The following is a 24,730-nucleotide window of genomic DNA, read 5'->3' as shown; positions in this document are numbered from 1 at the left end:
GCATTTCCAAGAGGGATTTCTTCAAAGCTTCCTTTGGTCATCTGGAGAGATCCCTGGCTTTTTTTTTTTTTTTTTTTTTTTAAGAGGGAGAGAGAGAGAATTTTTAATATTTATTCTTTTTTAGTTTTCAGCGGACACAACATCTCTGTTTGTATGTGGTGCTGAGGATGGAACCCGGGCCGCACGCATGCCAGGTGAGCCCACTACCGCTTGAGCCACATCCCCAGCCTCTCCCTGGCTTTTTTTTTTTTTTTTTTTTGGTAGGAAGGATTGAACTCAGGGGCACTGGACCACTGAGCCACATCCCCTGCCCTATTTTGTATTTTATTTAGAGACAGGGTCTCCACTGAGTTGCTTAGGGCCTCACCATTGCTGGGGCTGGCTTTGAACTCTTAATCCTCCTGCCTCAGCCTCCAGAGCCACTAGGATTATAAGCTTGTGCCTGTAAGGGTAAAATTTCTAAGCTGTTTCTAACTGCAAAGCCTGAGTTAAAGTGTAAAAGACCGGGCATTGTAAAGTTTCTAAACTACAAGGCTTGGGTTAAAAAGTAAAAGACCAAGGCTGGGGATGTGGCTCAAGTGGTAGCGCGCTCACCTGGCATGCGTGCGGCCCAGGTTCGATCCTCAGCACCACATACAAACAAAGAATGTTGTGTCCGCCAAAGACTAAAAAATAAATATTAAAAAAAAAAATTCTCTCTCTCTCTCTCTCCCTCTCTCTCACTCTCTCTTTAAAAAGAAAAAAAGTAAAAGACCAAGTATTGTTAAGTTCCCCTGCTATCCCCAAAACTTGAAATACCTGTAGCTGTTAGGACAATACCGGAACTACCCAGTAAATATTCTCACTGACTCCCTGATTGTCTAATAACTTGGGACCCTGTGAAGCCTGGCAAGTAGGCATTGCAGGACCTAAAACCAATCAGTTTGAATGTGTACCCTGCTTAGGAGTGACCAATCACCCCTGCCCAATCTGTTCCTGCCAATGAATGTACTAATCATGTCTCAGAGTTGTTCAATTTTCCTGCGCCTCATGATGATTTGTTCTGATGTATGCAAAGCCCCCACCCTCCCCAAAAAGTGTACTTAAGCACTGCTTGAGCTCTGCTCTGGTCTCTGGGCTGCTCTCCCTTCCTGAGCGAGCCTGCCTGGAGCCTCAGCGTGCTGAATTGAAACCTCAATAAATCCCCTTCTGCCAATTGCATAAAGTCAGTCTCTTGGTGGTCTCTTCCTCCTATGCTTCGCCGGACCCTTACAGTGCCACCACATCCAGCAGAGAGATCCCTGGCTTTTAATGTCTCCAGGATTATAATTATTCTCTTTGGACCAGGCACACTAAAGTAGCCAGCAGTGAATTGCTTGTTGGGATCCCACACACCACCCATTCTGTATGAATTGCATCTGAATTATAGAACTGTGGCTGGTCCTGTTGTCAACAGATACTCCCAGCCCCCTTAGAATAGGGATGAGTTTCTGTGGGGAAGGTGTCCAAGGTTCAGGAGATGGGATGAGAAGCATTTGGCAGAGCAGAATGATTTTTTTTTTGGGGGGGGGGGTACCTGGGATTGAACTCAGGGGCACTTGACCACTGAGCCACATGCCCAGCGGGGTGGAAGGTTTTATATTGAAGGAATTTGAAGATAACAGAAAGGCAATGTAAATGACTGTCAGAAATTATTTCTTTTAGGGAACACCTGCTTTATAGACCATTACAATTTTTTCTACCTGTTCTTTTCTGGAAGGTCCAATGCATGGACTGCATTCTTTTTTAACATGTCAGCTTTGTTATCAATAAAATGGAGAAATTCTCACATGCTGTAGTATGGATTTTGATAAGGGAAAATATTGGAAATATAAAAAGCAACTGAAAGGAAAATAAGTGTAGAAACACCAGGTATTAGTCCAGATACCCTTTAGTATGGAACACAGATATATAATCCTGAAATTCTGATTGTACAGCAGATCCTGTACAGAGACTTTGCTTGTCCTGTGTTCTTATGACAATACTGAAAACCCAGATTGGAAAATGACCTAAGTATAGACTTTTGAAATGGCCTCCTCATATTCAATTTTTTTTTTTCCAATTTTTATGGTGGTGATAGGGATAGAAGTCAAGGTCTCCTGTTGGTAGGCCAGGTCTCTACCTCTAAGGTATACTCCAGTCCTTTTTTAAAAAAGTTGTATTTTGAGACAGGTTCTCACTAAGTTACCCAGGTTTGTGTAGAACTTGTGATCATCCTTCCTCAGCCTCCTGGGTAGGTGGGTGTCTACCTTTGGGTTCACCAGGGACTTTTCCTGGTTACTAGCACAGAAAGTCCCACATCTCAGAATCTTCTGGGAAGGGAGGGGGAAACTTGAGATTTCAACTCAGTGAGGTCAGAATTTCTTTTTTTTATTTTTTTGGTACTGGGATTGAACCCAGGGGAGCTTTACACTGAGCCAAGCTTTCCCCAGCTTTTATAATTTTAGTTATTTATATTTTTTAAATTTTTGTTTGAATTCATTTTTAAATTATAAAAGTTATCCAATACCGGGGAATAAAATCTACCAAACTATTTTGTTCTATTGTGTGTTATTTTTTTATTCTGAAATGGAGTTTCCCTAAGTCATTTAGTGCCTCACTAATTTGCTAAGCCTGGCCTCTAATTTGTGATCCTCTGACCTGCCTCAGCTTCCCGAATGGCTGGGAATACTACAGGTGTGTGTCATCGCACTAGGCAGAGGGCAAGCTTTTTTTTACATTCATGGAATGACAGGAAAAACAGGTCCTTAATAAGTATTTCCAATATGACTGAGTCCAGGAAGGTCCTATCCACACAGACAGCTCCTATCTACCGATCCTCTGAACACAAGCTATCAATGCCAGATACAGTTGCTATCAATCTCATGTATTCAGACTCCACACAAGAGTCTTTCTCCAACTGAGTTACCATTCCAGGACTCCCAGGAAATTCTTCCAATTCCTGGTCAATTTTAGCCAAAAACTCATCTCTCAGTGTAGACCTGGAGGCAAATCTTTAAAAGCTGCGATTAGATTAGAGTCAGGGTGCGGTGGTACACACCCATAATCCCAGCTACTCCCAGCTGCTCTGGAGACTGAGGCAGGAGGATCAAAAGTTCGAGGTCAACCTGAGTAAATAAAATGGGATGGGGGTGTAGGTCAGTGGTCAAGGTGCTCCAAGATTCACTTCTTGGTACCAAAAAAAAAAAAAAGAAAAAGAAAAAAGCTGAATTTTTGAAGCCAGCTGCAGTGGAGAGTGGAGAGTCTTGGGAGTGGCCCAACTTCCAAGATCCAAGGTTAATAGGCTGTGAATTGCCACTTTCTTTGCTCATTGTCTGTGCTTCAGCAATTCCTTTAACCTAGTGTCATTCAACTTGGGAAGAGAAGAAAGTGGGAAAGGCACCAGCTGCGAGAGGTGGCTGACAATAATGCCTTCCCCTCCCCGTACCCCTCCTCAGTCCCTGATCCCCCAAAGCATCAGACATGTGGGTTTTACAGTAGGTATTTATACAGCAAAATCAATGCAAATTCAAAATTATTTCCAAGTCATTAGGGCCAATTACTCACCTTTGGGCCCTGTAATATCATTTGTTCCCTGCCAAAATGATGGTTTCTTCTGTTGCAAATATGATATCCTGCAGGGTGCTGCTCAATCATGTTTAAACTGATTCAGATTGTGGCAGGAATGGGATGAATGAATGAATGGACTGAGTCATGAGATATAGATTTCCTGGGTGTTTCTTTTTCTTTTTTTCTTTTTATAGTCCTGGAGATTAAACCCAGGGTTCTCACGCTAGGCAAGGGCTCTTCTACAGAGGTACAACCCCATCATGCATGATTTATATGTTTATTTATTTATTCATTCTTTCTGGTACTAGTGATTGAACCCAAGGGCACTTTACCACTGAGCTATATCCCCACCCCTTTTTACATTTTTGTTTGATTTATTTATTTTTTAATTTTTGGTACCAGGCATTGAAACCAGGGGCGCTTAACCAATGATCCACATCCCCAGTCCTTTTTATTTTGGGACAGGGTCTTATCAAGTTACCTTAAGGCCTTGCTACATTGCTGAAGTTGGGCTGGATCTTGTGATCTTCCACCTCCTGAGATGCTGGGATTACAGGTGTGCACCCCAGGGTCCCATCCAGGTGTGAGAGCTGCTTGTACAGGCCTTTCAGGTGGATGCTCCTTGAGGGAGTGATTCTAAGGAAAGAGGCAAAGAGGCCTGGAAGCTCCTATTTTTATTCAGTTTCTAAAATTACCTTGTAAAATTCTGTATAGATAATACTCTGTAGTTGTGGATTTTTTTTTTTTCTTGTTGTTTGTTTCATTTTTAATGGTGCTGGGGTGCTGGGAATTGAGTTTAGGACCTCCTGTGTGCTAATCAAGTGCTTGACCACTGAGCTACACCACTAGCCTAATTTTCAATGCTTGACACTGTGCTGCAGATACAAGTTTAATATATTTCTTGCTGTCCTGAATTTTTAATTTTTCCATGGTTTATTAAAATACATTAAGGGGCTAGCCAGGTGTGGTGGCACATGCCTATAATCCCAGCAACCCAAGAGACTGAGGCAGGAGGTTCACTCAGTTTGAGGCCAGCCTCAGCAACACAGGGAGACCTAAGCAATGTCTTGAAATCCTGTTTCCAAATAAAAAGGGCTTGGGCTGGGTATGTGGCTCAAGCGGTAGTGTGCTCGCCTGGCATGCATGCGGCCAGGGGTTCCATCCTCAGCACCACATACAAACAAAGATGTTGTGTCTACCGATAACTAAAATAAAATAAATATTAAAAAAAAAATAAAAATAAATAAAAATAAAAAGGGCTGAGGGTGTGGCTCAGTGGTAAAGCTACCCAGGGTTCAATCCCAGTACCAAAAATAGAGGTAAAGAGTTGTATAAGAGATGACCCTTACTCTTATAATATAATTGGAACAAATATATCCTCAGGGTTGGGGGTATAGCTCAGTTGGTAGAGTGCTTGTCTTGCAAGCCCAAGGCCCTGGGTTCAATCCCTAGCACACAAAAAAATAATAAAGAATATATATTTTTTCAAGAAAAATTAAATAACTGCATAAAGGGGCATATGATGAAATAGAAGTAAATGCCCTCCATTAGATTTTAAAATACCATAGGATTCAGAAGACTGGGAGAGAGATTCGGCAGGTTGGGGCAGCTTCCCAGAAGCAGCAGGAAAGATTTAGCTGAGCAGGATTTTTGTAGTGCAAAGAGGTTTATGCAGGCCCGGAACAATGGGGAAGAGGAGAGCAGGGCAAAACAAAGCGGACAGGTGGCCCTGAGTAAAATATGTACATATTCAGGGTGCTTCCCAGAGAAGCCATTTGCAAAGGTAGCCTGGAACTGGGGAGGGCTTGGAGAGGGGAGTGCGGGCAGGAGGGGCCGGCTTCACCTGGAACTTTCCCTTGACATCACGTGCTTTATTTGGTGTCGGGGCACAGCCAGGGATGCAAAAAGGACTAGGCTGAGAGCCTTGTTCAGGAGGCACAAACGCTGGGGAAGACAATTAGATGGCTGGTTGAGCACTGGCCTGCCACTCACGCATGCTTGAGACCCTGGGTTCCGTCCCCAGCACCACCAGAAGGGGAAAAAAGCAAACAGGACCAGCGTAACCATTTAGAAAGATCTTTTTCTTGGGGGCCTGAAAGGAAGGAAGGAAGTAACGAGGTATTTTCAAGGAGGAAGGGTTAAGAAGCCAGACTCCAAGGGCATGGGGGATACTGTGGGGTATGTCACAAAGCATTTTTTTTTTGGCTGTGGGTCAGCCCTTGGGTGTCTCCCTGAGAGAGGGATTTAGGATGGAGAGAAATACTGAATCTTAAAGGAAACACCCACAAGCCATTGAATGAAGAAAGCCCAGTTGTAAATCCTGAGGGTTGAACCCAGAAGTGCTTTACCACCGAGCCACATCCCCGGCCCTATTTTGTATTTTATTTAGAGACAGGTTGTCACTGAGTTGCTTAGCACCTCGTCCTTGCTGAGGCTGGCTTTGAACTTTGATGCTCCTGCCTCAGCCTCCCAAGTCCTGGGGAGCCCCTGGGATTACAGACGACATGGGCCACTGCAGTCTGGCTCCCAGCCCTTTTTATTTTTTGAGACAGGGTCTCACTGGGTTGCTTACAGTCTGGCTAAGTTGCGGAGGCTGGCTTTGGCCTGCAATCCTCCCCCCTCCGCCTTCCCAGTATCTGTGGCTACAGGTGAACATCAAGATTTGGTGATGATGGTTCTGTGGGACAATGGACAGGGAAAGGTCAACCTAAAAAAAACTTGAGTTGACTGTGCTTGGGCAACTCAGAGGGTGTTGTTCCTGCTGAAAGAAAAAGGGAAGTTAGGAGAGAAACTGTTTTGGATGGAAACGGGTTGAAAGATGATTATTTCCGTTTTGGACCTACTACATTTTCTTTCTTGATCTGGTATATTTGGACTCTGGGTTGTTCCTTCTTCCTTTAAAAGTTAAGTTTTGGTGCTTAAAGTAAAAAAAAAAAAAAAAAAAAAAAACCCAGTTCTGTATCTTGGGCAAGATCTAGATGCAACTATTTAGACAACCTAAAATTGCCCAAGAGCCTAAGGGATCAATAGGTGAATGGGTTGTTGCAGATCTTAAAGTGACAGGGGCCAAGGTGAGAGATCCTCCATAGGCTGTTACACCCAGGGTCTCATTCTTTTATTGACTGGCTGATTAATGGTACTGGGGATGGAACAAGGGCCTAGTGCATGCTGGGCAAGCACTACCCTGGAGCTTCATGGCCGTCCTCTAGGGTCTCATTCTTGTCATTGCTGGTATTAGGTGCAGAGACTCTTGGGAACCCTGCTTGGTTGACTAGACTTTGTCTTTCTGAGGAGTTCTTACTGTAACAAGCCAGGCTTCCTGCTGGACCTGTCAGACTAGAATCACAGGTCCCAGCCTAGACCTTCCTCAGGAAAAAGCCTTTGAACAAATGCTTGTTTTCTGGGGACAGAAACCAAGCTTCCTCCAGCCACATGGTCCTCATTCACCGCAAGCATTTTGAAAACCCTCATGTCAGCTGAAGGCTGCAGCTACCTCTCAGAGAGAAAATAGATCAGCCTGTCCTTCCTGGTCACCAGAAAGTCCTACAGTGAGGTCAAAGCAGGGCGGGATAGCCTGACCCTGGCTCCACTCCACGCCATCCAGCTTCAGTAGAGCAGGTGTGGATGGGGCCATTTGGCTTTGAGGGCCCAGCTCCCAAACAATTTCTTAATCCAAGAGCCTGGTGGCCTCCTTGACCCTGACAAAGACACAGAGTCCCTCTGACTGACCTGTTCACACACAGGTTCAATTGGGTTTCTTGGGGTCAAGCTAACCCTTAAGAGACTGGCTTCGAAGGTTTGAAGCATTACAGAAAAATAAAAAATTCACCTAAGAATGGCTTTTTAAAGTTCATTCTTGACACAAAGACAGGCAGCTGCTCAGAGGTCAAGGAGGACTCTGTTATCATTCTTTATTTCTTTTTCTTTCTTCCTATCTTTTTTATCTGTTTGTTTTTTGCAGAGCCCAGCAAGTGTCCTACCACTGAGCTCTGTCCCTAACCCCCTGGTGTCATTCTTAACTCTTCTCTGTTCTTCTAGTACCAGTGGCTAGTCACTCACCTGATTCTCTTTTCTATAAAGAACCCTCAAACTCCACTCGCCCATTTCTGTCGTACCCACCAGCCTGGACCATCAATGTTTGTTCCTTTTAATGCCTTCCAAACGGGGCTTCCTGCCCTTACTGCTGCCCAGCCACCACCCACTCTCCAGGGAAGGGAGATTGCTCTTCCCACAATGCACTTCTGCTTATGTGCTCTGGTGGATTGTCTATAGGGGTGGCTGCCAAAAATGACCCTTCACAAGAACAGGTGCAATCTATTTTTCTTCTTCTTGAATCTGGGCCTGTGATTTGCTTTTACCCACAGAATGTGGTGGAAGTGATATTCTGGGACCTCTAAATCCAGGCATTAAGAGCTAAGCTTCCGTTTCCCTCTCTTGGCAGTGAGCTGCCATGTGAAGAAGTTCCGGGCCAGATTCCTAGATGATGAGAGCCCAGGTGAAGAGACAGAGGACCAGCTAGTCCCTGCTTGTTGCAGCCATATTAAAGCACCAGGTAAATGGGTGAAACCATAATGAGCACTCTAGCTCCAGTGACCTCAGAGGCCCAGTCCCTGCTGTGATACCCCAGCCCAGCACCATGTGCCAGCCCTGCCCAAACGGCAGATTCATAAACAGATAAATGGTTGCTATTGCTTTAAGCCAGGAGGTTTTTGCATGGGGTGTTACATAGAAATATGTAGTCCTGGGGTTTTCAGGGATGTTTTGTTTTGTAGTGCTGGAAATGGAACCCAGGACCTTGAGCATGCTGTGCAAGTGATCTGTCAATGAGCTATGGCCCAGCTCACCCCTCCATCTTCTATTCTACCCTTGCCCATTCTTATCTCATCTGTCTCCTTTCTCCCTTCTAGTCATCCACCAACTTCCCTTCTTCTGGGAAACAGAGATGGAATCTTTGATTCCGGGAGACCAGGCTAGGGCCTTGTCAAGGTATTCTTTGGCCTTTGTGCTTATTTTACTGTAGCATTTAGCTGATCGAATTGTTGCCAAAAGCCTGGTCCTTGTCCTCAATGCAAATTACACGGTTTTGAGAAAAAAGGAAAAAGAAGGTTTATTGCTTTGTTAGCAAAGGAGAAACACAGGGGACTCCAGTCCCAGAGGCTGTGTTCTGCCCATCAGCAGGAACAGGGGGCTTTTAAAGGGTGATTCAAAAGCTACATTCCTTGTGTTATCCATTGGAGTTGTAATTCACTTGTTAACTTGGGAGATAGTCATTTCTGAGATCTTCTGGTACCTTTCCCAAAGTCTGGATTACTTCTTTCTTAGGGTGGGTGTGTGCTCAAGGACAGATAAATCAGCTCAGGCTGGGGAAGAAAGATAATTCTGTTTCCCTGAGATTCTAGAAGGGGAGAGATTAGGGAGGAGCTGGGAGAGAGGAAGGGAAAGAAACATGTCCATTTTAAAAATAAGTTACAGTGGCAGAGCACCAAGGGCTCCATTCAAAGAATAAAGTGGACCGCTGTTAAAATGTTGTCATTGCCTGGTTCCTTATTAGTCTCCCTCATTATACTTAACTTCATGAAGGAGGGGACTGTCACCAGTTTTTAAAACAACTGGGTCCCTTACTCCTGGAACTATCTGGCACAGTATGTGCTATTTAACATTTGATAAATGGGGGCTGGGGTTGTGCTCAGTGATAGAGCACTCATCAGGCACTGGGTTAGATCCTCAGCACTACATAAAAACAAACAAACAAACAAATAAATAAAGGTATGGTGTCCATCTATAGAAAAAGAAAAAGAAAAAAATTTTTGATAAGTGGATGCATGACCAATGGAATAAGAGTCAGAACTATGGAATATTCTTTTTGGACTCATTTTAATCCTTCTCTTATTCCATCCCTCATCTTCCCCACAGATGTTATCTTTCATTTATTTATTTATTTATTTATTTATTTATTTATGTGCCAGGGATTGAACCCATGGCTCCCAGCCTTTTCAGTTTTTTTATTTTGAGAAGTAGAAGAAGTGTTGGCATATGTTTCTTTCTTTCTTTCTTTCTAAGAGAGAGAGAGAAATTTTTTTTAATATTTATTTTTTAGTTCTCAGCGGACACAACATCTTTTTTTTTTTTTTTAATGCTGTAACTATTGTTCTTTATTTCTCAGAAGAATTTAAGAAACAGAGGCCAGTTATCTTTTCAGGATAGCAGCTCTTAAAGGTAGTATACTGTTCAAATCTCTTTTGTTTTTCAATCTGTGCCATGACTTTAAAAATTGATCCTTGATCATGTCAAACTTCTGTTTTTCATGCACAGCTCTGGCTGTATTAGTCCCATCAAAAGGTTCTTCTACACAGATGTATTTATTTCTCCATTCAATACCATCAGGCCTTGGAACACACAACATCTTTGTTTGTATGTGGTGCTGAGGATCGAACCCGGGCAGCAAGCATGCCAGGCGAGAGCGCGCTACCGCTTGAGCCACATCCCCAGCCCCGGCATATGTTTCTTTTACAGATTCGGAAGCAGAGGTCATGAGTTAGCAAACAAATCAGACATGTTGAATATTGTTTTCCTTGAAACTCAGTCTCCCCGTGCAGCCCAGGCTAGTCTCTTGTCCATGGCTTGAGCAGGAAGGCAGAAAACAACCAACACCTATCGAGGACATTCTCTCTTAGGGAACCCCGTATTTGGGTTATCTATTGGTGAGTTTTGGAAACTTTCCCCTCCTCTGACTTTGGGTCATCAGGAAATTCAGGCTCTTTAAGAACTTCTTCATTCCAACTTTGATTCTTTGAATTTTTTTCTTCCAATGCAAATAAAAGCATTTGTCATTTAGATATCCAGTAATTAAAGAGGGGGGGGGAAGGGTAATTTCTAGAATCTAAGCAACTTCCCTTTTTCTGAGTGTGGATTCAGAGCCATTTAAAGGCAAAGGAACCCAGTGAGAGGCGGGTGGGACGTGGGCATGGGGGTGGGGTGCTAATGCAATTCACTAACAGAAACTAATTGAAGCTGGAGCAAATGATAAGACTTCAAATCCCATGTGATTTGACATCAGACAACTCTTATGGTAATATGGTAAGTACTTGATATTTTATTTTCATCTCAGGTCATCTTGCTTCCTACCCAAAGCTATTTGTTCTTAGAACAAATGTGCGTATGCTGATTAGATTTAACAGTCCAAGGCTCACAGTTAGTAAAAGGGTCAGACTAAGCCTGATTCCCTTGACTGAATAAGCTTCATTTGCACTTGGGGTGAGGAGAACATTAGTTTTCAAACCCAAAGGAGGGATGGGGGCCAGAGGGACAGTAAGTGAAAAAGTTGACTCAAACCTTTCTTTCCTCTGTATTTTTCCTTCCTGTGACTCTGTGTGTCTAGAATATTTCCCCTCATGTGTTCCCGAGATCAGTTTATTAGGAGATTAACAAGTGATTCAGACAGTTCTGGAATTTAAACCAGAGTGAAAGGCTAAGTCTCTTGCCTCTATTCTTTAAATTTTATTTCAATAATTAATACAGGGCTGGGGATACAGCTCAGTTGGTAGAGAGCTTGCCTCACATGCACAAGGCCCTGGGTTCAATCCCCAGCACCACCAACAAAATAATAATAATTAATGTATTTATTTAGCCTCTCCTCTCCACCTACCTCTATATAAGTGGCTTGTGTTGACTTGATTGGGTTAGGGCTGGGTGCAGCTCAGTGGAAGAGCGCTTTCCTAGCCTGGGGGAGGCCCTGGGTTCCATCCCCAGTAAGGTGCATTGGTGTCAGGGGAAGACAGGAAATGACTTAGAAGAAATTTAGTGTCATTCATTCATTCATTCATTCTGCTAACTTTCATCTGTTCAGAAGGAATTTGATTCTTCTTCCTAGACCAGTACTGATTTTTGGATTCTCTATGGAAAAAAAAAAAAAAAAAAAAAGGTTTTTAGGGGCCAAGAGCTGACTCATGAATTGGTAGGAGGTGCATGACACAGTTGGCTTCCTCCGCTCTCCCAGCCCCTGTCATTGCCCTGCTCTGGGGATGTGGGTGGCAGTCCTGCGCCTAGGCTCTTTTCCAATTGATGAAATGCTTTGTCATCTCCGTCATCATGCGAGGGTGAAGACACCTCTTCCGTAATAAGGCATGACTGTAATTCCTCACCCTCTGGCGATTATTAATTATGGATCTTTTCATGAGAGAATAAAAGTCTCTGTAGGCCCAAAGCACATCTAAACTGGAAGGAGTTCCCACTGGACTTGTGAGGCCTGGCTCAGGCAAAGGCACCATTGTGAGACTGGCTTCTTGCATGAGGAGGGACTCCAGCACCTGGGACACAGGGACCCTCTTCTGCTGCTCTAGGGACAGTGTGTCCTGCTTTAATAAGGTATAGGGAAACGTGGCTTTGGCCTGCCCACGCCTGTGTACCTCTTCCTGACCTGGCCTGGAATTATTTGGGGGTTATTCACCCTTGGGAACTAATGACTCCCAGGCCTACATAGTCCAGAGCAGTCTTACAAACCCTGTCATCAACATCCTCAATTCAAAGATGTAAGGGGCTCAGGCCTGGGATCCCAGTGATTCCTGAGACTGAGGCAGTAGGATCTTAAGTCCCAGGCCAACCTGGGCAATTTAACAAGACCCTGACTCAAAATTAAAAATTAAAAAAGGACTGGGGCCTGGCATCCGCGGAGCGCTGGGTTCGATCCTCACCACCACATAAAACTAAAGATATTGTGTCCACATAAAACTGAAAAATAAATATTAGAAAAAAAAGAAAGGACTGGGAGGTGGGGTACTGTGGCGCACACATGTAATCCCAGCGGCTGGGGAAGCTGAGGTAGGAGGGGTTTAGAGTTCAAAGCCAGCCTCAGCAAAAGTGAGGTGCTAAGCAACTCACTGAGACCCTGTCTCTAAATAAAATACAAAACAGGGCTGGGGATGGGGCTCAGTGGTTGAGTGCCCCTGAGTTCAATCCCTGGTACCCCACCTCCCAAAAAAGAAAGGACTAGGGATATAGCTCAGTAGTAAAGCATCCTTGGGTTCAAGCCCCAGCACAAAGAAAAGACCTTAAAACTAAAACCAGAGATAAGAGGGGGAAGAACGGGGGTGGGGCTGGGGTAGTTGGGACAGCTCCTGCTTAGCAAGCACAGGCCTGGCTCCACCCAGAGCCATTCTGTTCCCTGGGTGGTGGGGATGTACCTGGGACAGCTCCCTGATCTCCCCTCTCAGCACAGCTTGGCCATCTTGGAAAGGCTGGTTCTGCCACTCCTGGCCCTTTCTTCTCATTTCTCCCATTCTCCTTTCTCTTTCCTTTCTCTCCTCCTCCTCTGCCTCTGCTTTCTCCTCTCCTTCTCGTTTGCTTCCTTCTCTTTAGTTGCTGTCTCAGATCCAGGACTATGGACACTAGGAAACCCTCAATGTCTTCATTTTCTTAATTTTTGTAAAAAATGAATTTGGTAGGCCTGGGAGTAGTGGTGCCTAGTTCTGATCCCAGCTACTCAGGAGGCTGAAGCAGGAGGATCATGAGTTTAAGACTAGGCTGGGTAACAGCAAAACCCTGTCTGAAAATAAATAAAAATGAAAATAAATTTCACTGTCTCTCTCTCTCTCTTTTCTTTTGGGCATGGGGGTGTTGAATCCAGGGGCATTTTACATCCCCAGACCTATTATTTATGTATTGTGGTGCTGGGGATCAAACCCATGGTGTCCTGCATGCCAGGCAAGATAACTGCCACTGAGTCACATCCTCAATGCCCTCCTTTTTATTTATTTTGAGGCAGGGTCTCACTAAGTTCCTGAGGCTGGCATAAATTTTGATCCTCAGGCCTCCTCAACCTCCCTAAGCAGTGGAATTAGAGATATGCACCACTGCACCAGCCATAGATTTCATTTTCTCAGGCATGACAGGCACAAAGATTTGCCCCGAAGAAAGGGCTCCTGGCCTCCGGCTCTGCCCAGCTAAAATATGAAGTCATGCTTCTCTGGGAATCCCCTATTTTTTTTTGTTGTTGTTGTTGTTGTTTGGGGTACTGGGGATTGAAAACCTTCCCGCCCCCCAGTACTGAGCTACACTCCTAGCCCCAGGGCAACTCCTGTTAAGTTACCTAGGGCCTTGCTAAATTGCTGAAGCTAGCCTCAAACTTTTGATCCTCCTACCTCAGCCTCCTGAGTTGCTGAGATAATATGCATGTGCCACTGAGCCTGGCCTGGTGCTCAATTTTCTTTTTTATTACCTCTACTTATAGTTAAGGACAATAAGACTTAGAGGTTAAGAAACTTGCCTGAGGTCTCCCAGATACTAAGAACCAGGATTTGAACCAAGACAATGTGTTTTTTTCATTCCTTTCCTTTTGTTTTACAGTACTTGGGGAGAGAAGCCTTGCCTTGTAAATGTTAGGTATGTGCTCCACCTCTAAGCACACCCCCAGTCCAAACCAAGACAGTCCACCTGCAGTGTTTGTGCTCCAAAGCCCTGGAAACCAACAGCATGTTCATCAATACCCTAATGCTCTCAGAGCCAGAAGGATCTTTCAGTGTGCTGTGCGGGACAGAGAGGCTGGGCCCCCTCCTCTTACGTAGGGGCACTTCCCTCACTCCTATCTGACCCACCCCTGCCCCACATCTAGTTCCAGACAAAGAGCTTTATAACATCTGTACTTTCCTTGGAGCCAAACCAAAGACTGTGAAGCCCATATAGAAATGCAACATGACCCCTGCAAACTGAAAACTGAGTTTCTCTACTAAAAGTCAAGCTTGGCTGAAAGTAAAAAAATCATCATTAATACAAAGTAATAATACAAAGTTAGCTGGCACCCACCAGGAGCGCTTCCTGGCCCACTTTCCATCCACGCTCCTGTACACGTTTTCTGGCTTAAAAATCTGCCTTACATCTGCCTTGCAAGAACCCTCTCCCCTTGTGAGTGTTCTTGTGGGCCTGTCCTCCTGCTGACCCTGAATTTCAAGGAGGAGGCAGATGCTCCGGCTGCTCAGCCCTCTGGCTATACTTTGAGCCTGGGAGAGACAAGCAGGTACATGATTTTCTGCTATGTTACAAACAGGGAAACAAGGAGGAACTGGGGTTGGATGCATCATGTAGCTCGGTACTCGGCTACGCGGGCTGGATCCTCTGCCTGTTCTTTGGCTCCAAGGAAATTAGGAATATTATTCAGCATTTGTTATACTCTGTCTCTTGGAAATTTCTCGTGGAAATTTTATTTAGACCCTTGATTATATAAATGCTAGTTCTGGTTTGCGAGAAGGATGGTAGTGCCACTTCCTGATGATTTACTATGTGCCAGGCACCATGATAGGTACACCCAGGCTTCTGTTGTTTACCAGCTTTTGGAGGAGGCTCAATTTCCATTTTACTTAAGAGTAAGTGAGGATTCAGAGAGGTCAAACTACTGTGTTTTTGTTTTTGTTTTTTTTTTTGGCATCCCAAGGATGGAACCCAGGGATGCTTAACCACTGAGCCACATCCCCAGCTCTTTTTATTTTGAGACAGGGTCTTGCAAAGTTGCATAGGGCCTTGCTAAATTGCTGAGGCTGGCCTCAAACTTATGATCCTCCTGCCTCAGCCTCCCAACTTGCTGGGATTACAGGCATGGACCAATAAGCCTGGTTGCAAGCTACTGTCTTAAGGTCACACAGCTAGTTAGAGGCAGAATTAGGATTTAAAACTATTTCTGATTCCAAAGTCTATTCAATATATATATGTATTCAATACAGAATAAAATGCCACAGAGCTTTGGGGAAAATGGGATTATGATATCCTAAAATTTATTGTTTTAAACTTGATATTATAAGCTGGGCACTGTGGCACACACCTATAATCTCAGTGACTCAGGAGGCAGAGAGGCTGAAGAATTGAAAAACCAGCCTCTACCTCAGAGCAAAGCCTGTCTAAGGAAGGGACATGACCTTTGTCCTTGGAGAGACCCATAGAGCACTCCTAGGCACATTCCCACCCTGCTAAGTTGTTTATCTACAAATAACAGGAGAGATCTGCTGCGCCAGGTGTCCCTGACTCAGTCAGGCTAGGTGGGGACCCATAGCAACCCCCTATCAGCCACCAATCAGCATGAGACAGGGAAATACCAGGGATGCCAGATGACCCTCCCAGTAGTTTATGGTGTTGGGAAACCACGTAGTTCAGCAGGAACACCCCTCTTGGCTTAACCAATCAGTTCAAATGAATACCCCTTTTGTACTGACCAATCACCCCTAGACAACTTGTTCCCTCCAGTGAATGTGCTAATCATGTTTTAGAGTTGTTGTTTGGTTTTCCCGCGGTGTGTGATGATTTGCTAAAGGATGCTATGATGTAAGTGAAGTCCCTGCCTTCTCCAAAGAATGTCTAAAACTGCTGCAAACCCTGGGCTGGGGCCCCTCAGAGTCACCAGTTGCTGTGTGTGCATGCAGAGGACCGAGGAAGCTCGCAGAAAACACCTCTTTGCTGTTTACATCGATCTTGGTCTCTGGTGGTCTTTTGGGGGTCCCGAATTCGAGCATAACAGGATCACAAGTTCTAGGCCAGGCTTAGAAATTTATTGAGACCCTGTCACAAAATAAAAGGGCTGGGGGTGAAACTCAGTGACAGAGTACCCTGGGTTCAATTTCCCAGTACCCACCCCCCCACACACACACACAAGATATTGCAGAACTGGGGATGTAGGTCAGTGGTAGAGACTCTAACATACCTGTGGCCCTGGTTTCAATCTCTACCACCACCAAAAATAAAATAAAATAGATATTAAAGATATTCTGTTGCATCTCACAGTGCTTTTATGAGCCTCACATCGTAGACCATCCTAAGATAATTTCCTTTTTTACTCCTCATTCTGCTCCCCTAAATACCTCTCTCAAGGCCAAACTTAAGAGAAGAGGAGTCCCACTTCCTCAGCCATTCCTGCCTTGGCTTCCATCCCTTGGGCTTCCTGCTCAGCTTGGCACAAATTGCTGTGGTCCTCCTCACCAATGACCTTCATGTTGCCAAACCCACTGGACCCCTTCCCAATCCAGGTCTTTCCTAACCCAGCTGACCCTTCCCTCCTGAACAAGGCTCTCCTCCCTGGGTGAGGGGCATCCTCCTTTCACCTCTCTGGCCTGCTCAGGGTAGCCCAGGCTGGTGCCGCCACGTTACCGGCTGTTTTGAAGAGTCCTCCCCTCCCTCTTCCTCACAGCTAATCCCCTGTGTCATCCAGAGCAGCAAAGGGCCCAGCTCTTGGGACTCCCTTTCCTGGACTCCCTTGGAGGGAGGGCTGGCTACGTGCCTCAGGGATGGCCCCTGAAGAAGGCAGGGGAGCACCGAATGTGGCTCACTTGCTCCCAGCCCCTCCTTTCCCTCTGAATATCTTGTAAAAGTGAAGCAAACTTCTTGTGACCATGAAGCTACAACATGAAGATAGGGGCCTTCATGAAGTTAGGGTGTGTGGGGGGGGAAGAAACTGGGTCCCCCAAATATCATTGACCACTTATATCACAGGCCTTAGGTTACCCAGTTCCTATTGATCTATTTAGGTGCTGGGGATTGAACCCCGGGCCTTGCACAGCCTCCAAATCTTGGAAACATCCAGAATTTAGTCCCTGGATCTCCTTTCATCTTGCTCAAGCTCTCCCTAGGTGACTTCATTAATTTCCTTATCTTTAAATTAAATTGCATACTAATAATTTCTGAATTTATCCCACTAGCCCAAATTTACCTACACTCCATTCGGATTAGAGGAATTCCCAGGTGTTATTATTTGTCCTCACTTACCCCTCCCAGCCCAACAGGAGGGCCCATATTCTGCCTCTTAAATATGTTAAGAATGCGCTTATTTTTGTTCAAGCCTTTTGAGAACCAGGCACGGAAATTGGAAGCGGGCTCCCTCCGCCACAGTCTGGATTGAGAGGATGGGAAGAATCTCCCACTTGCTGAATTTCTCCATTAGCATGAGTTTGCCCTGCATTGCCTTCATTAGCATGACTTTAGTTCTCCTGGAAGGTACTGGTTCTTCATTGCTGGAACTTCCTAAATCAGCGTAAAGGGTGGACCAGCTGAAGGTTGTAGCACTGGCCTGGAATCCTGGCTCCCCCTGGGAGGTTGGCAAATTGGTGGCCAGCCTGGGCAACTGGGCAAGACCCTGCCTCAAAATAAAAAATACAAAGGTCTGAGGATGAAGGTTAGTAGAAAAGGCCCCTGGGTTCAATCCCTGGTACCACAACAAACAAACAATAAAGTCATATTTTATGCCCCTAAATTCTTTGAATCCTTCACCTTAAAAATCCTAACTCATAGAGCTGGGGGTGCGGCTCAGTGGGAGAGCACTATCCTAGTATATTCAAGGCCCTGGGTTTGATCCCCAGCATGGAAAAAAAAAAAAAAGAAAGAAAGAAAGAACTTCTTGACTTGCTGCCTCTCACAATCCTGAACTGTTTTATCATGCTCTCTGCCCAGTTTGAATCAAGTTTCCATATGGCAAGACCTGCCATAAACCTGTTCAATAAAATGTATAGGAGGCCATTGTTGTGGACTGAGCTCCTGCACTAGGCCCCAGCAGACTGGGACAGACTAGAATGGAGTCCCTCTTGCTAGGTGCTATGTGATCAACTGACCTCTGAAACTGGCCAGTTTTCCAAAAATTGATCACAAACCCATCAAAAGAGGCCCAGGTCACCTGAGCCAGCATGATAAGTAAGTCTGCTCAGATTTAATTCTGTAAGGAGAATTACTTTGGAACCAACCTGTTCTTTTGTTCTCTGTTTCTGCTTCTTCAGCCCTTTTCTGTCTATAAATAAAGCCGACCTCCTCTGCACAGCCCACCAGAACACTCATTCTATTTTATAATATGAAGTGTTGCCTCATTTTTAGGGCCAATTAAAGTGGGCTGGAGGTGTGGCTCTGTGGTAGAGCACCTGTCCAGCAGGCTGTCCAGAGGGCCTGGGTTCCATCCCAGCACCACACACATACACACACACACACACACACACACACACACACACACACATACTCACACACATAAAAGCCAATTTTGATTTTAAAATTTGTTAAACAAAATTCCAAATTCTCAACAAAATCAGAACTTGCCCTTTCCCTATGGAGATGCTGTCAAAAAATCCTGTCTTGGTTTTGTGCTGCTTCACCCAGAACGCAAGACACTTAGCTCACCTGTGGCAGGTGTGTTGGGAAGCCAGCTTTTGGCAACACTGTCTCAACAGAAGCACTTACAACTTCTTTTTGTTTCTCTCTACTTCTACCCTTGGGGCCCTCAATTCTGTTCTCCTAGAAGCTGCTCCTGATTTGGTGGCCTGACCCTCAGTGTGATGTGCTTCCTCTGGGCCTCACGGATTCCAGCGGTGCAGGGGATGGGCAGCCCCAGGGGGGCTTCAAGTCAATTCCTACCAACCGCCTTAGTGGCTGGCCACCTCCTGTGCACACCTGGGAAACTGCTTCCTGCCTGGGACTCCTCCAGAGTGGAGTAGGGGACAGCGGAAGCTTGGGGCAACCACCAGCAGTCTTTGCAGAGAGTGAGCCTGAGTCAGGCTTCTCCAAGGGCTGGGGGAGGTGGGGAGTGAAGCCCCTTTGGTTTCTATGCTAAGTGGCAACCTTCCACCTGGGTTTCCTCCTTTCCTGTCTTACTCTCAATCTCCTTTTTCCTGGGATCACTCCTAATAAACTACCCTGCTTAAGCTTTTGCTCAGGTTCTGCTTTCTGAGGGAAGGTAAGCAACCCTATAAGGCTTGGGATAATTCAGGGTGTGCTGATAGATCCTGCTTACTTGTGTCTTACCCCATAATACTCCCTCCCCACCTTGTACCACACTGACACATGGGGCCCCGCCTAGGTTCTTTTTTCTTTTGCAGTACTAGAGCTTGAACCTAGGGCCTCATACATGCTAGGCAAATGCTCTACTACTGAGCTACACCTCTACACCCCCAGATTCTGTTTTTCTTTGGTACTGAGGTTCAATATCCACGGGTGCTTTACCACTAAGCTACACTCCCGGCTCTTTATTTTTTTTTTAGTTTGAGATGTGGTCTCTAAGTTGCCAAGGGTCTCACTAAATTGCCCAGGCTGGCCTTGAATTTGTGATCCTCCTGCTTCAGGCTTCTGAGTTACTGGAATTACAGGAGAACCTCTGTGTCCAGCTCTTTTTTTTTAGGAAAAAAATATTTAGAAGGTGAGCATGGTGGTGCATACCTGTAATCCCAGTGACTCAGAAGGCTAAGGCAGGAGGATTCCAAGTTTGAGGCCAGCCTCAGCAACTTAGTGAGGCCCTAAGCATCTTAGAAAGAACCTGTTTTGAAATTAATTTTTAAAAAAAGGAAAGAAAAAGGGCTGAGCATGTAGCACAGTGGCAAAGCATCCCTGGGTTCAATCTAGATTTTTCCTGGCTGGACAAGCAAAATTGTTGATCTCCATAATAATCAGGAGCATCCAAGAGAAAGGGCTCAGTTCTGAGTACAGGATGCTTAAGAGCAAAGAGGAGATGAGCATCCACAACCCCTAAGGGGAGAAGGGCCCTCCAGGGATCTCCCTGTGGCAATGCAGAGAGATCCATCCCAGTAGAACTGGGATTTCCTTGGAAAGCATACTGGCCAGGCTGGGGATGTGGCTCAAGCAGTAGCGCGCTCACCTGGCATGCGTGCAGCCCAGGTTCGATCCTCAGCACCACATACAAACAAAGATGTTGTGTCCGCCAATAACTAAAAAAAAAAAAAAAAAGCATGCTGCCTGGACTGGCATCTTGTTCCAGGGAGTTTTGCAAAAATTCTTCCCTCTCTGCTAGAGGGTCTCTCTTCCCTCCTTTCATTCTGTCAGGGCATTACACACCTGTTCACACTCTAAGGCGGACATGGCACCTGTGTCCCCTCTACTTCCTATGGCTAAGGACATACTGGTCTCCCAGATGGAGACTTTGTAGATTACCTAGTTTCAACAGAAATGTATTTTCTTTTTCCTAATTAGTTTTTCTAATTTTAATCCTTCGCTGTTAAATTAAGACAGCCCCTTGTGGAATGTTTGCAAAATATAGAAAAGGATAAAGAGGCAAATAGAATTCTACTAGAAATAGTTTGGTAGATATCTATAGCTTTTCTTTCATTCTTTCTTCCTTTCTATTTTCCCCCTATTGTTTCTCTGTATGGTACATAAAATCATAAAATCATACATAAAATGGTGCTGTCAAAGTCTCCTGAAGGGTGAATTAGGGTTAGGATTTCCACAGGTGACTGCCTTTCATACATCCCTGGAGACACTGGGCCCTGTCAATCTCTGGCCATGGGAGCAAGCCCAGGCCTCACACAGGCCAGAGTCTTTCCATGGGAATGATCTATGAGCTCTGGGAAAGGAAGATTCCTTTTCTTCTGGAGCCTGGGCTGCCGTGCTGAATGACTGGAAGTATTGGTGGACAGTTTTCCTATGACAGATTAAAAAAATTAGTTGGTTGGGTATGGTGATCTGTTGTCTCAGCTACTCAGGAGGCTGAGGCAGGAGGATCCATTAAGCCTAGGAATTCAAGACCAGCCTCGGCAACATAGGGAGACACTTTTTATTTTGGGTACTGGGGATTGAACCCAGGGGTGCTCTACGGCTGGCTACATCAACAGCCCTTTCTATTTTTTTTATTTTGAGACAGGGTCTTGCTAAATTGTTGAGATTGGCCTAGAACTTTTGAATTGATTGCTAACACAATTGGGTTGTAGGGAGCACACACCCAGGAGTGTTAGAAATTAGCTAGGGGAGAGGGGTGCTGTTGCCCATGACTATAATCCCAATCTCTGGGGAGGCTGAGGCTGAGGCTGGGGCAGGAGGATCTAAAGTTTGAGAGCAGTCTGGGCAATCAAGCAAGACCCTATCTCAAAATAAAACAAAGAGGGCCTGGGTATAGCTTAGTGCTAAAGCACTTGCCTAGCATCAATGAGGCCCTGGGTTTAATCCTCAACATTGGAAGAAAAAAAGAAGAAATTAAGGGGGGGTTTCCATTATTTGTTATCAATATTATAAGGTTATGATGAAACTATTTCTTCCAAAAAATTCTGTTTTAGAGGATAGAGACCTTATTACAAAATTCTCCCCTGCCCACTGCCTCCATCTCCATTCTTTGAATAACCGATAAAATCTGGAACATAGTGATGAATTTACCCTAACTACCAACAACAAAGAACCTAACTAAACTGGCTAGGCATGGTGGTGCATGCCTGAAATCCCAGTAACTCAGGAGGCTGAGGCAGGAGGATCATAAGTTTGAGTCTAGCCTTAGCAACCTAGCAAGACCCTAATCAACTTAGAGAGACCCTGTCTCAAAATAAAGGAAAAAACAAAAAGAGCCGTGGATGTAGCTCAGTGGTAAAGTGCTCTTGAGTTCAACTCCCAGTGCAAAAAAAAGCGGGGCTGGCAATATAGCTCAGTTGGTAGAGTGCTTGCCTTGCATGTACAAGGCCCTGGGTTGGATCCCCAGAATCAAAAAGCAAAGAATATTTAGAAAGTACAGTGTTTTTTTTTTTTTTTTTTTTTTGTACCAGGGATTGAACTCAGCAGCACTTAACCACTAAGCCACATCCCCAGCCCTGTGTTGTATTTTATCTAGAGACAGGGTCTCACTGAGTTTGCTTAATGAGTACTGAGGCTGGCTTTGAACTCTGAATCCTCCTGCCTCAGCCTCCGGAGCTGCTGGGATTACAAATGTGTGCCACTGTGCCTGGCTAAAAGTATTTATTTTTATTATTATTATTTTATTTGTAGATGGAAACAATACATTTATTTTATTTATTTATATGTGGTGCTGAGGATCTAACCCAGTGCCTCATACATGCTGGGCAAGCACTTTACCACCGAGCTATAACTCCAGCCTCTAGAAAGTACATTATTTAAGTGCAAATTAGCATCAAAGAAAATGTCCTAAAATCCCACTGTACAGCCGCAAACTGCAATTAACCTTTTGGCATATTTTATACCAGTTATTTTTTCTTTTTCCTTTTTTTTTTTCCCCTTGGCAGTACTGTGGATTGTACCCAGAATGCAATGGCTACAATCACCCTGGCCTTTTTTATTTTTTAAAGTTTTGAGACAAGGTCTTGCAACACAGAGCATGGGTAGGAGGGTTCTTTGTCTTAAGAATTCAAAGAATGAAATTCACAAACACAAAGGTGAAAGCTAAATAACAGGATTTAATAGAGTAATAGAAAGAAAGCAGAGCTCCCAAAGGGGAGGGGTCCCAAGAGAGGATTACCAATAGGTGTCTGTTGTCTAGGGTTTTGGGGAGCCATTCAACTCTATTTTGTCTTCTTTAGTAAATCTAGAGAAAAGTGGCCTGGGCCAGCTGGGCTCGGAAGCTGGGTTTCCCAGTCCTCTCTTCTTCTCTTTCTTCTAGACCCTTTTCCTGGCTGCCTACCAGAGGTCTCTGTCTCATTTTCACTAAGTTGCCCAGGTGGGCTTCAAACTTGTGGGCCTTCTGCCTCAGCCTCCTGAGTAGCTGGGATTATGGATGTTTGCCACCCAGGCCCAGCCAGATATTTTTTTTTAAAGAAAAAATTTGGTGGGTAGTTTGCATGATTTCGATTATACAATCATATATTTTGAATTCTGCTTTTTTGTTGTTGCTTAACATCATATCAGAAACATTTCCCCCCTACATCATTTAGAAAATCTTTTTTGATTTTGTTTTTCATTTGTTCTTTTTGGTTACATATGACAACAGAATGTACTTTGACATATCATAAAGTACAGAGAGTATAACTTCCAATTCTACTTTTTTTTCGGGGGTACCAAGGATTAAACTCAGGGGCACTCAACCACTGAGCCATGTCCACAGCCCTATTTTGTATTTTATTTAGAGACAGGGTCTCACTGAGTTGCTTAGTGCCTCACTTTTATTGAGGCTGGCTGTGAACTCCTGATCCTCCTGCCTCAGCCTCCAGAGCCACTGGGATTACAGGTGTGTGCCACCGCGCCCAGCCTCTCCTTAGGCTTTTTAATGTGTTAAAATGATTAATGACTTTGTTCTTCTGCAAAGGGACAGAGTAGGAAGACTCCCTAAATATTGCTAGTCCTAATGGTTCTGTTCTGTATTCATGAGTGGCCATAACTTGATGGGTTCCTGGGCATTGGTCATGTTCCAGAGTTTTGCTCAAGAGCAGTGACAGCAGTGACAGACCTTCCTGCCCAGGTCCCTCAGCATCTTCTTGCTTTCCCTGAGTGTCCTCGTTGCCCACATTCTTCAAGCTTGGAGACCCCTGAGCGTCACTCACTTTGGTATTTGAATCTGTGTCCTCTCTGATATTTATATACAAAGAAAAACTGCAAAGGGACAATCTGACCTCACTTTTGTGGTCTGCTTTACCTTCTTATTTTTTTTTAAATTCTATTTATTTATTTAATTATTTCTTTTTCTGATATTAGGAGTTGAACCCAGTGTCACCAGTGTTCATATATGTGTGTGTGTGTGTGTGTGTGTGTGTGTACATATATATATTTTACATATACATACACACACATATATACATACATATACACATATATACATTTTTATACACACACACACACATATATATATGTATGTATATATTTTAGTATTTTAATTGTAGTTGGATACAATATTTTATTTATCCATTTTTATGTGGTGCTGGGGATCCTGTCTTGCACACACTAGGCGAGTGCTCTACCAGTGAGTCACAACCCCCGTCCCTAATTTTTTTTTCAACCTTTATTTTATTTATTTATTTGTAGTGCTGAGAATTGAACCCAGTGCCTCACACATACTAGGCAAGCATTCCACCGCTGAGCTACAACCCCAGCCCAGTGTTTTAAACTGTTTATTTATTTATTTTCTTTTAAGAGAGAGAGAGAATTTTTTTTTTAATATTTATTTTTTTAGTTTTCAGCAGACACAACATCTTTTATTTGTATGTGGTGCTGAGGATCAAACCCGGGCTGCACGCATGCCAGGCGAGCGCGCTACTGCTTGAGCCACATCCCCAGCCCCTATTTATTTATTTATTTATTTATTTATTTAAATATTTATGTAGTTATAGATGAACACACACAATCTTTATTTATTTTTATGTGGTGCTGGGGATTGAAACCAGTGCCTCACACATGCGGGGCAAGCACTTTACCACTGAGCTGCAGCCTTAGCCCCATTAAATTTTTTATTTAAAAAGCATTTTTTTTTTGCACACAGGGGATTGAATCCTCAGCCTTG

This window comes from Callospermophilus lateralis, chromosome 6 (assembly GCF_048772815.1).
Source record: "Callospermophilus lateralis isolate mCalLat2 chromosome 6, mCalLat2.hap1, whole genome shotgun sequence".
In the NCBI taxonomy this organism is placed as follows: domain Eukaryota; kingdom Metazoa; phylum Chordata; class Mammalia; order Rodentia; family Sciuridae; genus Callospermophilus; species Callospermophilus lateralis.
This window is presented reverse-complemented; position numbering follows the sequence as displayed.